The sequence below is a fragment of the Pseudopodoces humilis genome, chromosome 6 (genome assembly GCF_049639895.1).
Source record: "Pseudopodoces humilis isolate 2021_Gansu_Grassland_sample_001 chromosome 6, ASM4963989v1, whole genome shotgun sequence".
NCBI lineage: Eukaryota > Metazoa > Chordata > Aves > Passeriformes > Paridae > Pseudopodoces > Pseudopodoces humilis.
In genome coordinates this window covers 54575795-54592172 of record NC_142205.1, presented here as the reverse complement: position 1 = coordinate 54592172, position 16378 = coordinate 54575795, and the positions used below count along the sequence as shown (strand labels likewise).

Sequence of the window (16378 nt, the reverse complement as noted above, 5' to 3'; positions counted from 1 at the left end):
ACATAAGTCTGAATTTATTATTTTTTATGACTTGTAAGTTAGTGCAAGGAAAGAAAAAGGAGCAGTCATTTTTTCCCTATGACAATCAATCTACTGTTTCATACGCATTTAAACAATTTTGCCACAGGGAAAAGAAAAACATGCCTGTCTTAAGTAACCTAAACATCCATGGTGGCTGTTCTTCTGCACGTAGCAGGGCTTTCCTTGCTCAGGGAGAATTTTTTTCAGTTATGTGGAGAAAGTGATTTTGACTCACAAGGTATGGGAAAATGTAGGCAGGGTTTCAGTGGAGGAGGAGGAAAATCCTCCTGTATCTCTTGTGCTTGTGAACAGCATGTATCAGACCTTCCCTGACCTTTTTTTATTTTGGGCCCCAAGCTTAAATTTTATGTCATGACCAGTCTGCACCACTTGTTAGGAGTTGATAAACATGTTTTTGAAAATAAGAATACTGACAATTTTTTCTTCTCCAACCAAACTGCTTGCATTCAAGCTCCTTATCTAATTTTATTAGAGACAAAATCTGGGGGGAGGGGTCAACCAAACCAAGAAACATTGTGCTGTTTTCATTTGTCTTCAACAACTTCTCACAGAATAGCACTAGAACAACATTTCATTTAATGTTACAAGAGTTGCAAAGGTGGGGGCTGTGCTGTGCTGCTCTCCCCACACTTGCTCTATCTTGAACTGGAGGTGTGTTGGGAACGAGGTAGGATGAGACACACATGGCTGTGTCTGCTGCAAACAGACAGAAATCCTGTACCCAAACCAGACAGAAATCCTGTACCCAAAGCCAGCACGTGGCAGAATGGGTCACTCTTCAAGTGCTGCCACCCTGCATACTCTGTGTGTATAAGCCCCTGAAAATCCTGTGTTGGCTTGATGTTTTTTTTCTGTAGTGCTTTTCTTTTGAAAATCCAGTGCTTCTGCAGGCATAGGATAGGTTATTCCTAGCTTGGTGTTGCTTTAGCTTGGCTAAACTTTAGGTCCGGAAAAGCATTTTGAAAATAATTCACGGCGTTTTATTCTGAGGGAACATGTTTAGGTCAGTTCTGTTTGAACTATCCTAAAATATTTAGTCCCTTATAGACTGAGAAGGAGGCTTGTGCCTGGTGCAAATCTATGCAAATATTATTGGGGAAAAAAAACTTATAGGAACAGATGACACCAGCTGTTAATGGCACTCATTAAGCATCATGTTCTAACACGACGTTATTTTTGAGTATAGATGAGCCCTCAATGAACTCCCCCTTTCCTTTCCCCAAACCCATCATGCAATACTGCCTGTAATGGAATATTTTAATTATTTATAAATTTTAATAAAAAGTTCTGGTGTTTTTTTGGTTTTTTTGGTTTTTTTTTGTTTGTTTGTTTGTTTTTTTTTGTAGTTTAAAATGTAAGCAGAGCTCCTAGTGCTTATTTACCTGTGAGGTTGAAGGTGAGAGCACCTTGGTTATAAACAGTTTCTATCTTGAAAAATATACAGCTGTAGGTAGAGAAGATGCACAAAAGGTGAGAGAAAAGAATTATCTTTATTTGACAGGTCTACTGAGGCAGAAAGGCAAAACAAAGTTCCCTAGTTTTGTAGACTTACGAGTCTACAGTGTAATCCCATTTGGAGAAACACAGTGGAATTTAGGAGTGAAACTTAGCTCATTTCTCTAAGGGAAAGCTCCAAGAACATTTTTGTAGCTTATGTTCCTGGTACATAAGAGGCCAGGCCAAGTATTTCCAAAAATGAAATGAATCGTTCTGCCAGCAGACTCTTCTGTATGTGTGTATATATTCATAAACACACACACATATCTATCTATCTATCTATATATATATATTAAAACAAGAAAAGTGTTATTGCATCTCTTCTATATGAGGATGTTTGGGTTTGGTTTCTTCTTCTTCAAACGTGTATGTAGGGAATTTTGTTTCCAACCAAAGCACTGAAAAGAACCAGTAGTTAATACTATGCAAAACAGAATGAGGCAAGTATGTCACCTGTAATATGACAAGGTATTAACTTCTTAAGTCAGAGAAATTTAGCTGGACAGGCTGGAGTTTTAATCTGACTCCTGACTGCTGTATCAAATAAATTTCAGCTAAGTAAGGCAAACGTTTATAATTAATTTCAGAGTGGCTTAATTTTTGCACATTAAGCAAATTGGTATCTTGTTTTAGGCTCTGAAGCAGGGAGGCAACTCAGCATGAGTCTGTGTGTGATTTATTTAACAAGGGACTGGCTTAGGGACTCTGAAGTCATGCTTGGAGTTGAGCTGGTGCCCAGCATTCATGCATTGTGGCATTATCTCTCTCAAATGGCAGCTTCATGGTGAGACAAACTCAGAAGCTCTAAAATTCAGAAATTCACAGATGAAACTCAAAGTTTATTAGCCTGTCTCTTTTCTTTTTTGTGGTGGTTTGGTGCTGGCATAACTCTAATGACATCAGGCACTTAAGGAGTGATACTGCTGTAATAAAGACCTGGAGACTAATGGTGTTTGCAATACCATTTCTCATCCAGTCTTTGTCTGCTGCTGAAAGCTCCCTGTTTGCTTCTGCTCACCCTTTTCACAGTTGAACACACATCAGCTGACCAACAACAGTTTGTCTTTGGTGCTCAGGATCCCAGTCTATTCTTCTGCCCAAGCAGGAGCCAGACCTAGGTCAGCTCGGTTTCTGAGGTCAGACAAAATCTGGTTTATGGCTGTGGGCAGGAGCTCTAACAGTGGTAATGTTAATTCACAAAATGAACGATCTGTTGTTTTAAAGGCCAGGGGAAGCCTAATGCAGCACAGGACAGACATTGTCCTGTACAGTTCTGTATAGCTTATGCTGTTCCTTGTCTTCATTTATCTTCACTGAACTGTGGCCACTGAAGGTGCCACCTTCTTACTGGACCCTCTCCTGCAGTTCATGTCTGGTCTGCCCATGAACAGGTTAATGTTTTATTTCTGAGTTAACGTGTATCTTTAATATTGTTTCCCTTAGGGACTTTCCCAGTGAATTATAAGGAACCTGTGTTTATCTTTAAAGCCTGGTCCTGTTGAAGTTGAGAGAATGATTATGGAGGAAACATGCTAGTTCTTAAAATGCTACAAGTAGTGTTTCATCCCATCTCTCCCCTCCTCTCATGCTTTAAAATCCTTAAGGATCCCTAAGTAGGCACTTTTAAAATCAAAGCATTAAGAAGCAAAAGTGTGGTGCAGAATTATGAGCCAGATGTTGATCCTGGTAACTCAGGTATGCCATTCCCTCACACACACTCGGCTTTCCTTGTGGCATTTCCCCAGAGAGGACCCTGGCGTTGGACACAAGCTGAGATCAATCCCAGCCTGTGGCATCTGTTTGCTGAGGGTTGGAGCTGCTTATTGAGTTGAAGTCGTGTGAACTGAGAAACAGAGACAACGTGATGTTGGGAGCAAGCCTGGATCTTAGGAACACATTGCTTAAGTGACCAGAAACTAAGCTGCTGTCTGTGTGCCAAACCAAAGTTAAAAGCCATGTGGGTTTCAGGACTTTTTTTTTTTTTTTTTAAAGAAAACACTTGTTAAAGAATAAGCTGCATTCAGTGATTGATTGCTTGTTGCTCTTGCACAGCTATTTGTACCCTCAGCTTTTACTGAAGCTGTACACCTGAGGCCTTGGATTATAGGGAGCGCAGTATGCGTAGCAGAGTGCTGAAAATTTGGCCAAAATATTGATGTCTTGAAGTGCTGAATTGAGGGATATTTCTGGAGGAAGTAGTGCTGCTCTGCTTTATTGGGGCAGACTAAAAGGAGGAGGGATTTTTCTCATAGCAGTTCTTCCCCCTGGCTTTTTCAGAGTTTTGCTTGGGACTCTGTCTGGGGTAGCTTTGAATGTTGCATTAAACATTTTAGTTCTCAACTGCAGGTAGGTGCTGTTCCATGTCTGTGGCTTGTACAGAGAAAAATCAGGAAATGAAGGAAAATTTGTTTTGAATTTTTTTTTATGTGATAGGTGGTAGAAGATGGAAGGGGAAGACTTTTCCATGTGGAGCAGAGGAGGAAGATGCTGGGTGTGGAAGAGGGCTATGCTTCTATTTTTATATATCCAAGACCTCAACTTTTTACGCAAAGAAAGAGAGAGGATGGTGGGGGCAGGCATAATTCTGAGACATCTGGCCCCAGTGAAGCTCTTGCTGGTGATTAGGTCCATATTGAGCTAGCCTTTCTAGCTAACACATAATTTTTGGGGTTTTGTTCCTACTTTGAATGGTTAACATATGATACATCTATACATTGTTTTTCTTGCAGCTCATTTTTCCCCTCTCGTGTGATTTGCAGGATTTACACACTTGCTTTGTGTTGATGGTGGTTCTCCTGACAGTTCTTTGTATAGAAAGGTTAAGGCAGCTCTTGGGTTCACGAAGACAGGAGTATTATGCTTGAGCCCGGCATTAGTCATGCTTAGCTGCTCACATACTAATTTGGCACTAAATCATGACTTCTTTTTTTAACTAAATGCCACCATTTTAGGCAACTCTACTTGTGCAAGTTGCAGTCAAGCTGATGAACCAGTCATAAATGATGGCACTGCACAGCTTCTCCCTTCCACTTATGCCCATCCTCCAAATGTGGTAGGAGGACTGGAAAGCACAGCCAAGTGAACAGAAAATGCAAATTTGCTTTGTGTTTTCACTGGAGCAAGTAGCTTTCTATAGGAGGAAATCTGAGAAATTTAGAATATGCTACTAAAATTTGCATGAGAAGTTCTGCATCTCCTCAAAAGAAGTGGTGTTCTCCTGGCAAAGGTGATTGTGAAGAGTTATGTCGCAGTTGGATTTCTCTTGATACTGAAACTGGATTAAAAAGGTAATGTATGTTACCACACTTTTCTTTTTCCTTTTGTCTTTGGAAGATGATCAGGCAGTGCAGAGAACACATGCAGAACCAGAGGAGGTTTTAGCTGTCTCTTGGGCTCAAGCTGTCTTCAGGGAGAAGGTTGTTCGTCTTCGTACGGAGGTGGGATCCTTGGCTTTCTCATCTGCAGCTGTCTAGGTACTGTCTCATGCCTAAGGGGAGGTGTGGATTGTGTTTTCTTGTAGTTATATTATTTTGTCACGAGTGTGGTTCTCGGTCTGAGTTTGGTGGAGCTGAATTCCACTGACGGAGCAAACAGTGTGCAAACATTCAGGGCATCTCCTGGCCGACAATTTGATGAAAGAAGTGGGCAGGACTGTATTTACGAGCCATTACCCCTTAGCTGTTTTCATGAGCATAATAAAAGGTTTCTTTGATTTTTTTCATTTTACACTAAGAAGCCCTATCAAGTACAAGAAAATAATCACTTATCAAAATCTGCTACTACAGCCGAGAAGTTAAACCATGGACCTCACTTGTCAATTTGCTGTGTGGTTTTCTTCAGTGTTTCTCTTTACCCTTTCCATAGCTCAACCTTTTATACATGTGACTATGATACCCATAGTCAGTTTATGGTATCCAGAAAAACAGCTTACAAGAGTTTGTTTTTTTTTTTAATAAAATTAGATAAATATATAAGTACAGCAAATAACACAGTCTGATTTATGACCATCTTGGGATATCCCCTCCCCGTCTCAGCTTTTCTGCAGTGACAGATGGAAGAAAATATCTTTCCAGTTTTAAGAGTTAGTTACAACTGTGCACAAGGACAGGCACCACGTGGACCTCAGTGGGAAGCGGTTTTGATTTCTTAAATGTGGATCATGTTCCAGTCAGCTTCAGAAGAGAGACCCCCCGATTGAGATTTTTAATGAGCTAGGGGAGAGTGTTAAAACTGCCTGTCTATCTACCTATGAACTCTCAGTGTAGAGAGCTAAATCACTGTGAAGTATTAAAAGTAGAAGAGGTTATCTAACTAGGCATTTTCTCTGGTGTAAATGGTATTCATGCATGTGCATATCACTTCTTTCTTTTTCATTTCTCTGTTTTCTTCTAAAGCAGCATGAATGACTATGCTCCCATCAGCAGCCTTGATTAACTTGTCTAGGTAACAGCCTGAAAACAACACAGCAGGCACAATTTCCTTGTGGGTTTGAGCCACTGAAACAAATTCAGTCTCCTCCTTCACATTTCTTCTACCCTTTGAAAGGGGTACCCTTATTGAAAGGGGAGCATATGTGCAAGAATAAATGTATATGTGCATGGGGATATGTTTGTATGTATTTGTTGTACGAGCCAGTAAATGCCTGGGTTGACCTGGGAACCTGAAGAAATACCTGTGAATAGGGTACTTTATAATGAAAATAAATAGAAAGCCTTTGGTGGCGGAACTTAATGGAATTAAGGAAAATATTGGATTCTGGGTGCTGTTTCAAAGTCGTTCAGAATGGAAGTGGCATAATCAATATGTAGCTCTTTGGCTGTTAGCTCTACAGATTTAGCTGAAATCACATTAAATTGAATAGATTTTATTTGTGGCTCGGGCAGTAGGGTTATATTTAACTGAACTCTCTGGAAGTCAGCTATTTGGGAGCTGCCAGCTCTTCACAAAGTGATGCTGTCTGTAGCTGTAGCCTAACAAATCATGATATCATTCTTCTGTCATTACTGATGTGTCCCCTGCTTTATAAACACCAACTAAACACAAAAGTTCTGGTGGTGTGTGTCCTGTTTGCTCTTCCTAATTTGCCCATTGATTTCTTTCCCCATCTGGTCTCAGGTGAGCTTTGTTATGCCTTTCCTATTCCAAGGCATCTTTGCCAGAAACAATCTCCCTCATATTGATTTGAAAATGTCTGCTGCAAGCAAAATTGCGGGCCAGGGTTTTGGGAAGGTGAGGGTCTGGGCTGAGTTTTCGGCTGTGTGGAGCATCTGACATGAGAGATGTTAGTAGAAACTGCTGTATTTACCAGTGTGGAAAATGACAAGTGTCTTCACACAGCCAGTCTGTAATAGAATCTACAGGTAGGACAGCAAAAATATTTTTTTCTATTAACTACCAGAAAAGCTATTAATAGATTCACTTGAAAAGCCATAGAAGCCAGTATTTCCAATTGCAAAACACTCTGTAAAAAATTATTTTTGTATCTTGCAAAGAAACCACCATACCACACAAACAGAATCCAAATGAAAAACTGTCTTGTGTTCTGGAGATGCTGTCATGAGAAAGGCCTCCTATGTAGCATCTGTTCACACTTCCCACATATTGTGTAAATATATCCACTTCAAGTATTTAATCTTCCCAGAAGTTATGCTTGCCTTTCTTCTCCAAACAAGAAAGCTGGAATCCTCTTCTTCCTTACAAAACCCACCTGTAGCTTGGCAAACTACCAGATTAAGGTCGATTGGGTTGGGTTAGTGTGGGTTTTTTGGTGTTTTTTGGTTGGTTGGTTGTTTTTTTTTGTGGTTTTTGTTTTTTTGTTTTTTTTTGTTAATGCTCCAGTTTTAAATTTTGCATAAAAGCTGTAAATGTTTCTGAAGCTATGACTGATCTCATTTCCCCCTTGCCCCCATTCCCTAGGAACATTCCTAGTAAGTTACTCAGTCCTTCTCTCTTCTGAACAGGGAGAATTTCAGCCATAAATAAGGCAACACTTGAAATCGTAAATAATGTTTGGACAGCTTGTGCTGAGGGCTTCCCAAAGGGAAGGAATTATTTTGCCGTGGCAGTGTATCGTGGGGCTGTCCGGTGTCGTGCTTGCAAGCCGATGGTGTTGCTTTGGAGCAGGCTGTTCCTTGTGCAGAGTGCCTCCAAGTATCTGGAAGCCGGGTGGTGACTCTTGAGAAATTGGCTTGTGGGATGGCAAAGTAAATCACACTGATGAGAAGAGGAGAAGGGGAGAACTGAAGCCACCAAATACTAACTGGTGCTAAGAATTTCCATGCTAAGGCTGAAAATGCAGCTTTATCTCATGACTTGGTGGGGAAAAAAAAAGGCAGGAACATATGTCAATGACAGATTGCCAACCTTAGCGTTTAATTCCGGGCATTTTGTGGGTTTATAGGATTTGCTGACAAAAAGATGAGGGGGAAGGGTTGGATGAGATGCAATTTCCTGAGTGTTCTTCTTGAAGGGGGAAAAAAAAATCTCAACCCATCTTCTTTTATTTGACTATATTGGAAACAGCCTGAACAGTCGTAGTTTTTTCATTAGAGTAAATACCTTTGAGTTATGACACTTTTTCTCCTTTAAAAGCAGTTTCCAAAGCATTGGAGAAGTATGCATAATTAAATGCTTTCCTTATTTGAACTTCATTGGGAGGCAGTCTATTTCTTTCTTCGTTTGACACCTCTGTGCTGTGCAGACTCGTGGTCTGTTGAAATGTTCACAAAGATGTGAAGAACCCCAGTCTGCCTGTTCCATAAAGATGGATAATGAGCAATGTTTTGAATGCCTCTGAGAAGCAAGACAAGCGAGGATATTAAAAACTATGCCCTGTATTGCACCCAAGTGTTTATTTAATAGACACTGAGTAGCCAGAGTATATAAAAGTTCTGTGTGCTCTCTTGCTTTGGCTTTTTCTGTCTGAATCTCTATCTACCCATGAAATATCCTTCATCTGAAAGACTCTAACCTGCTTTTGGCATGGTGCCTTGACAGGGAACTGTCTTTAGTGATGCAGTAAGAAGTCCTGCTGAACTTTTGGAAATTTCATTTGGATACTCTGAATTAGACATACTGAGTGGACAGCTGGAGGAAGTTATTAAAACTTTGCAGGAAAACCATGAAGCAATTGGAATATGAATTATTTCTTTTTGTTTTTTTCCCTCTCCAGACCAATTCCTGGAGGAAGGAGGTGGGGATTAGAGGACTTTTTTCCCTTTGGAGGTATGACATGTTTCTCTCTTGACCAAGAAACAGTTTGGGAAAAGGAGAATTCTGTGCATATGAAGGGCTTGAAGCATTTTCAAAAAAGGCACTTGGCTATATTAAAGGCCTTTTAATATTCACAAAGGCCATGTTTGAATGTACACCAATCTGCTGCTGTTTTTCTCATTGAGCTGGAGTACATGGAGGCTTCTTTCAGGGTTGGGTGCCAGTTTGTGAAGTGCTGGGTTGCAATTTTTTCTCTTTCTGCATGAGCATCTAAGGAGAAGTCAAAAGCCTTATCTTTTGGCTCTGGATTCTGTCAGGATGTACTTCAGTGAGTCTGAGGTTCCCTGACATAACAGAAGAAATACATATAATAGTTTTTCTGTTTTTTCATGTTGCTGATGTAAGTTTTTGCAGGTTGGAACCTCTGTTCTGATTATGGTGGGGCCTTCCTAACCTGAGCAAATTTGATACTATAGGGTGTGTGTGGGTCTGGGTTGGTTGATGAACCTTGTAAGCCCCATGGGTGACACCTCCAGTGGAAATTAAAATACACCTTGAGTCCTTCATGTGCTGAGTTTTCTGAGCTGACAAACTGCTCTAACAAAATTATGTTTTATGTTCTCCATGAGTTATTTGTTCATTTCAGGGTTCATGAAATATAGCAGGTGTACAGGCCACTCAGCAGTGCTTGTAAAGCCCATGAGCTTGTCTTTGCTGGTTGAAAATCCCCAGTACAGTGTGGATGTCCACAGTAATCTTCACTGATCTGCCATGAAAGGCTTGGGGAAGTTTGCAAAGTTCTCTGGTAAACCAGAAGATCATATAACCACCCACAGCATGCCATTTCTTGCAGTATTCTCTTAGGATGTTAACATGCTGAAATCCATCCCTCTCAGGCTTGTGAGGGTTACAAAGCCTGTGGGGATGGCAAGTGGTGTTTTTAATCCTGCTCTGAGGCTCTGTGGATTTATGTCCTTCTCTGCTCCATTTCATTTGGTTTTGCCAGCAAAGAGTATTTTTTTTTTTCTCAGTAGTCTTTTGTACTGTAGATTGAGTGACTTAAGCTTGGGCTTTGACAAAATGCATCCCTCTGAGCAGGTAGAAACCCTGAATTAATGAGATGGAGTGTATCTCTTATCTGTGTAACAAGTTTGAGCATCACATGTGTCAGTGCAGACCATGCTGCTGGTTCATCCAGCTTCATGGCATACGTGTGAGCAGAGAAGAGAGAAATGTGTGGCTTAGTATTGTCTGTGGGACTTGAAGAAAGGCAGTAAAGAATTATTTGCTTGCTTAGTCCTGTGGCAAACTCATGATGAAAAGTTGAGGGCGCTGTTCTGTTTGGCACGTGGTAGGCAGGGCAGTTTGTAGGGTGATTGCATACCTGAGTGATGTAAATATCAAATGGGAAGCTCTCTTTCGAACCTTTCCTGGAGGGTGCTTGTTTTCAAGTCCTGAAGTGCTAAAGACCAGGTCTAAAATCCCTCTTCCCCTGCCTGGGGCAATGACAAAGTAGCACTTTCACATGGAAGGGCTCCAGTGCTACCTGGGCCACCAGGACAGTGAGATCACAGCAGCTCCAAACTTGATTCTCTTTAGGAATATAATGGTTCCTGTGTTCTTTCTGGAGAAACATCTGCCTGAATGTAGTCTTTTGCCTCATTAGCAAGTGCCCCATTTTGACCATCAAGGACTGAGTCCTCCAGCCCCTTGCAGTGGGATTCTTTCCCTAAGAGGAACTTACTGAGTTGTCCGGCTTATGTGCGTGCACACACACACGTGTGTATGTGCATACCTTCTACGCAGTAATTTGTTGTAAATTGCTGCCAGCTTTTGAACTTAGAGGGGAGGATGGAAAGGCCAAGAAAACCAGAACAGCAGAGGGAAAAGCCCACCCTACCTTTCAAGCATCTCGGGTTCTCTTAACGAAACCTGTATGCTTGCAGGGCCCATTTGGCATTAATGCAGCCTTGACTAATATTTTTGCAGCTGGATTGGTGCTAATGAAGACAGTTAGCTTTGGAAAGACCTCCATGGAGAACTCTGTGTTGCTTAATTTCAAGTCCCTGGATTGCCCGAGTGTGGGAAAGCATGTGGAGGGCTATGGCTAAATGATTGTCCCATCCTAGTGCTCTGGGCTAGGCATCCACTGTATGTGGTGTTTGAAGACAATGGCATCTCAGGCCTAGGATGGCTATGTGAATCAAGAGATAATAGATGCCTAAAAGTAGCTTGTGGTTTCCCCTGCATGCTGTTGGGGCTGAAATGTGTCGTCTTCCCAGTTAAACAAAAAGATGAGAACGTGCCCATAAGTGTGAGGGAAGTCCAGGAGAGCAAGTAATTTTTATTTTGCAGCATTTAAAACGGATGGATAAAACCTAACCAACCTGGTGTAGCTGCAAAGCATTTCACAGCAGCAGAATTGGTGTTGGATAGCCCAGGAAGAAGGACTGCAGTGGCCCATGTTGTCAGGCTTTGGTGCTCTTGAAGCCCAGTGCACTCAGGTGTTGTATAAGATAGGGCTGGAGCTGCAAGAGGAAGGTGAAGAGTGTGATAGTGCCTCCTGAATGCTCTTCATCTGCTTAGTGTGCAGCTGATAATGCAGCCTTGATCTAAGTGTTCATGTTTGCCCATAAAATTAATTTCTTGATGAAAACAGCAAGCCAGGTACTTTCCTTTTTTTTTTTCTTCCCCCCCCCCCCCCATTGGTGTCTCTGCAGTGTCACCAGCTCATACCAGGAGGTAGTAGAGTGTTTATCTGTAGAAAGAAACAAGGGAAAGAAGAGCTGTTTGTTTGGCTTGCTCTCCATCTCTTGTGTGTCCTGATTTAAGGTTTGTTGTAGATTACATAGAGGGTTGTGACTTCAAGTTTGCGCCTGAGCCCTGGAAGTGCCACCTGAACTACCTTCCTTAAAGATATTTCCTCTTAAGGATATTGTCTGCCTTCATGTTAGATTCTTTTTCCTTTAAACTCTTTTAAGAGGATTGCACAAATAATGTTTCATGGATTTTTTTTTTTTTTTTTCTTTTGAGGGAATAATGTAAATGTATGCAAGCAGGATGTTATTGTGCAATAGCTGTGATGTGTTTATATAAGGTGGGAGGGCTTGATTTATAACACTGAATATTTAATGGGTATAAGTCTGGGTGTCTGAGATCTCTGCTTCTTTGTGTGAGTTGGCAGATGTAAAGGTGCCAGGTCAGGTTTTTCTGTATGCAACTTGTGGATTTTCATATGCTGGTGTTTTACATCATTATGTCAATTTAATGAGGCAAAAGAAAACATTTTTAATTTGGATTTTGAAAGCATGGGGAATAAGGGAATTTACTGCCCTATTTGCCTGTCCCTGTGTTCTTCCCATTAGTTCATGAAAGCAGCCCCAGCCCCTTGTGCCTGCAGAGCAGTGTGTTCCACTGGAGTTCCAGCTCCAGGATATTGCTCACTGGCAGCAGCACTACACATACAGGGTGGGGAGGTAGCAGGAATAGCCACTAGGATAAATGACAAGTGCAATTTTTTTTTTTTATTTTAATTTTTATTTTTTTCCTTAAAGGACAATGTATTATGCAGGTGTCTGTAGGTTTCTTTTAGCTGCAGGGGTCTGCAGTGAGATCCATTGAAAAATGTAGAAGGTAGCTGTAAACTATGCATGGGAAGACTCGTATTTATTTATTCACTTTAAACCTGAAGCTGTGTCTGCAAAATCAACATGCTTCTGATCTACAAAAAATCCCCACTGTTCCCAAAACCAAGTAGGGAATGTGGGGGAACATTCAGGTGCCCAGAGAAGGACTGCTCAGGCAGACTGGCTTTTTTCATGCCCCATTCCTGATGTTGGCATCTAAGGGATGAAAGGCAAATGCATCTTTGAAGTGTCATTTTGGGGACAGGAAAATAACACCACAAAGGAAAAGCTGGAAATTTCTAGTTTATGGAAAACTGAATTAATGGTTTGTGGTTCTGCCCCCCCTCCCCAAATTGAATTTGAGACCAGGTAAATAAGTAAAATGTTGATAATAGGTAAGTTATTGCTTCTGAATGTAAAAATGAATGATTATAGCAGGCACAGTTAGTGATGAAGGACCATGTGGTGATTGGTAAGCCTTTGGAACATTAGAGTAATGTGCTCTATCTAAGTAGATAGATGCTTTTTCTGGGCTAATTTTTCCAAGGATGAATTGATGACATACAATCAGGAGATGTCAGAAAAGAAAGCAACCAGCCTTGAATGGCAAAACTCAATTGTTTTAGACACAATTGATAGTGACCAGTATTGGACTCACACTAATGGTTGCTGAATCCATTAGATTGACTTTTTTTGTCAAATCTCAGATTTGGCCTGACAGCAAGCAAGCAAGGATTTTCTATCAAAGCATTGCTTTCTTACCCCCCCTCGACTGCCTTCCCTGTTCTTTTTTAGTCATTTGACAATAATTTACTACTTTGCTTAGCTTTTTAGGCAGTTGTCTCCCACTCCGGAAAGCCAGGTTTCTTAAGTGCTTCTATGATGCCAAGTTAATTGCCTGAAAATAAGTGCTTGAAGATGTATCAAGTATTGTCTCATCAGCATTCAGCGTCCCTGCCAGAGCATGGAAAGGGGAAGGAAGGCAAAGCCAGGAAGGTTTGAAGAAAAGAGATGGGGAACAAAGGAAAGCGCAGCTGTCCTGCAAATGGCCCTGAGCGTGGCCAGGCAGCAAAGCTCTCCCTGGATGTGTCCAAATCCCTGCTGGACTTGCAGGTGGTTGAGTGAAATGCCAGCAGTGCTGCAGTGTGGGCACAGGTGAGGTTGATCTCCACAGCCCCCAAATGAGAGGAAGGACTGTGCTTTTGGGTGGCCTCAGCCTTGACTCTTCCTGAGGATGAGTTGAGGCGTGTCCCTGCCTATTCAGTGTTACCACTGCCTCATTTTCTCTGCCTCTCTGTAGAGCAAGGGAGGAAAAATGGCATTCCTGGCTTGTCATTGCGGTGAGGATGATGTCTAGATAAATGAGCAGTCTCAGAGATATGCCTGAAATGCAAAGATACACAAGAGTGTTGGTGCAAGTTAGAAGTGTGGAGAGCAGAGGAGAAATTACAGCTGGTGCCTCTAAGTCCACCTTGCTGCTGGTATTTAATGCAGTCAGCACAAGACTGGGTAAAGCACAGCACCTTTTTCTTTTTTTGTGGATAGTATGGGGAGGGGAAAAAAAAGGGAAAGGGATACAGCTACTGCAATGAAACAGGTTTGAGGCAAGGCAGGAAGGATTTTATTGGATGAAGTACCCAGCAACCCCATTTAAGTTTGCAAGGGGCTTTGGAGGAGCTGTGCGGATGAGGAGTGAAGACAAATGCCCAGCCAACCTGAGAAACAGAGGCTGTGCAGGGACTGAAGTGAAATTTGGGTCCTGCTGAGACCTCCAGTGCTTCAGCTGTGGGTAGGCCTGTGGCTCCTTGAGCAAGCACAAAAATATTGGGGTACATGACTGCTCAGCCCTGCTTGTCACCTCGACTTGCATTCCCCAAATGTGGGGAGAGGAAGGGGACTACAACCCTCTCCAGACTTGCCAGCACTGCCAGGGCTTTGCTTTATCCTCCTCTGCCAAATACAGCCAGGGTTGCTCTCTGGGATTTAACAAATCCTCTACTATTTCAGGGCTTGAGGGTATTGGCACTTCTCTTGATCCCTCCTGCCCCATTCTTCCTCTGACTGCTTATGCTTGAGCGCACTGGACTCTGCATCCTGAGAGATTTCTTACAGTCCTCTCTTTCTGGGACACTGGGCAGATTTGCTCTAATGGTACCCACATTTGTACCAGCCTCCTTACCTGACCTCAGTGAGTTTCAATACTTTTCTGCTCTCCTTTAATGTGAGAGAGCTGCCCTGCTCTGGAGAAGGGAGCAGGGTTTTATTCCGGCTTCTGCATTGTCAGCGGATTTGTTAACTAAGCTTTATATGTAAAATGTTTAATAAGTGTGATGCCAGCGCTTTAGAGAGCCTGCCTTTCACATCCCACTGGCAGGCATTGCAGTCAGAAATACTTGCTCTTGCACTAGAAAATTCAATGGAGGTGTGTGAAAATGTGTGTAGTCTGTATTAGTCACTTTGGAGAGCACACGCATTATTTGGAAGCCTTTTCTACCTTTCAGCCCTCATCTTGAGATCAGAAATGTTGTAGTCCTTTACTTGATTAGGCAGGACTGAAAGTAAATGATTGCAGTTAAAAAGCACTCTGAAAATTACTTAATATTGCTTTAATAAGAGCTCTCCATCTACATTTGTGCCTTTTGTCAGATGCGCAACTCTCGATTAAAGCCTTGGTCTTTCTTTACCAGTCACCTGTGAATGTTGCCCCATTTATCACCTGTGTTTCTGATGGACCTTTTGCTGCTGTGTCTGTGCAGCTCTTCCACATCTCATTCACCTAACAGGCTGGGGCTGGCAATAACCAGGTAAGGAGTGTAATGAGCCAGAGAGAGCCCAGCATGCCTGGTGCGTAGATTCAGCTGCATCCTAGGTGATAAATTCTCACATACGCCTTGGTCGGTGCTCACACAGTAATGTCAGCTCAATAACAGCCCTTCAGGATGCCAAGGTGGATTTTACTTCTGTAATGAATGAGAATTTTATTGTTGTTTCTAACAGAAAAGAAGTTTAGTGATAGTCCAGTTCTCAGCCTCATGAGAATCAGAAATGATGAAAGAAATATCATGGCATTCCTCAGCACACATTTGATCCATCAATCACCCAGACAAAGCGTGCACTCCTAAGCCATTAAAGTGTGACATCTTCTTCTCAGACTTGTGAGTTTACTGACTTTAAAGCAGCAAGTCAATTAGGAAGCCAAACCTAGGCTGGAAGGGGAAGTAAAAACACTATTAAAATACTAACTTGACATGCATAGGTTTGTTTGATAGGCTAACAGACTGCTAATATTTAATTTAAAAAACCTGGATGCTGTCCAAAGCAAACTTATGAGTAGTATAAGTCATATTAAAGCAAACTTTCATTAAGCACCAGCTTTCTCATAATTAGTTTCAGCAGAATGATATAGTTTCAGAGAAACTATGGCATTTCTTTATTTAGGTAACAGAGCTTTCGGCTAAAGGTTATTTCCAGAGTGTTCCTCATCATGTGGTGTGATGAATAAAATGAGGGATGGAAAAATCCAGAAGAAAACCTGGGCCAGGAGTCTCCTGCTCCTGTTTACTTCCTGACAGTCCCTTGAACATGAACATTGCAGTAAAATTTACCCTCTGTGAGCAGTCACAGGGGTTAGTTCGGGGAGGGAATGTGCCGGTTGTAGCGCTCTGTTGGAAATGCCACTGTTAGTTACCCACTCAAGGACTGGGCAGGAAGGAAACTACAAAGAAATGCAGCACTGAGTGGTTCTGAAATGAGATTTTCTGCTTAAATGGCAGACCAAGGTAGTCAAATGAGTGTACTGGCAATAAAGATTTGACTGACGTGTGAGATGCTTGCAGCCCTTGCATGCTCGCACCCTGTCTCGTTGTGTTGCTGTGACTGAGGTGGATCATATGTGTCCCTGCCACTGAAAGTCATAAAGTTTTTTTCCAGAGATTTTGGACTGGTGTAGGATGTATGCTTTTGCCTCCCCTTTCATTAATTGTATCAAGTTAATTGCTTAT

The 16378-nt window shown here is 41.8% G+C and overlaps 1 protein-coding gene across 16 annotated transcripts in view; it reads left to right on the top strand.

The window, feature by feature from the left end:
• ADGRL3 (adhesion G protein-coupled receptor L3) overlaps window positions 1–16378 on the top strand; it is a 486649-nt gene that overhangs the window by 125589 nt on the left and 344682 nt on the right. For 2 of the 16 annotated variants that reach the window (XM_088056046.1, XM_088056044.1), the window contains exon 3: window positions 4873–5012. The exons of 12 other annotated variants lie outside the window; for them this stretch is intronic. The gene's annotated coding sequence lies outside the window, so the exon portion shown is untranslated. Of the gene's footprint in view, window positions 1–4872; window positions 5013–8710; window positions 8764–16378 lie in introns of those variants that run through there. 2 more of the 16 variants (XM_088056045.1, XM_088056048.1) reach the window with 2 other exon arrangements.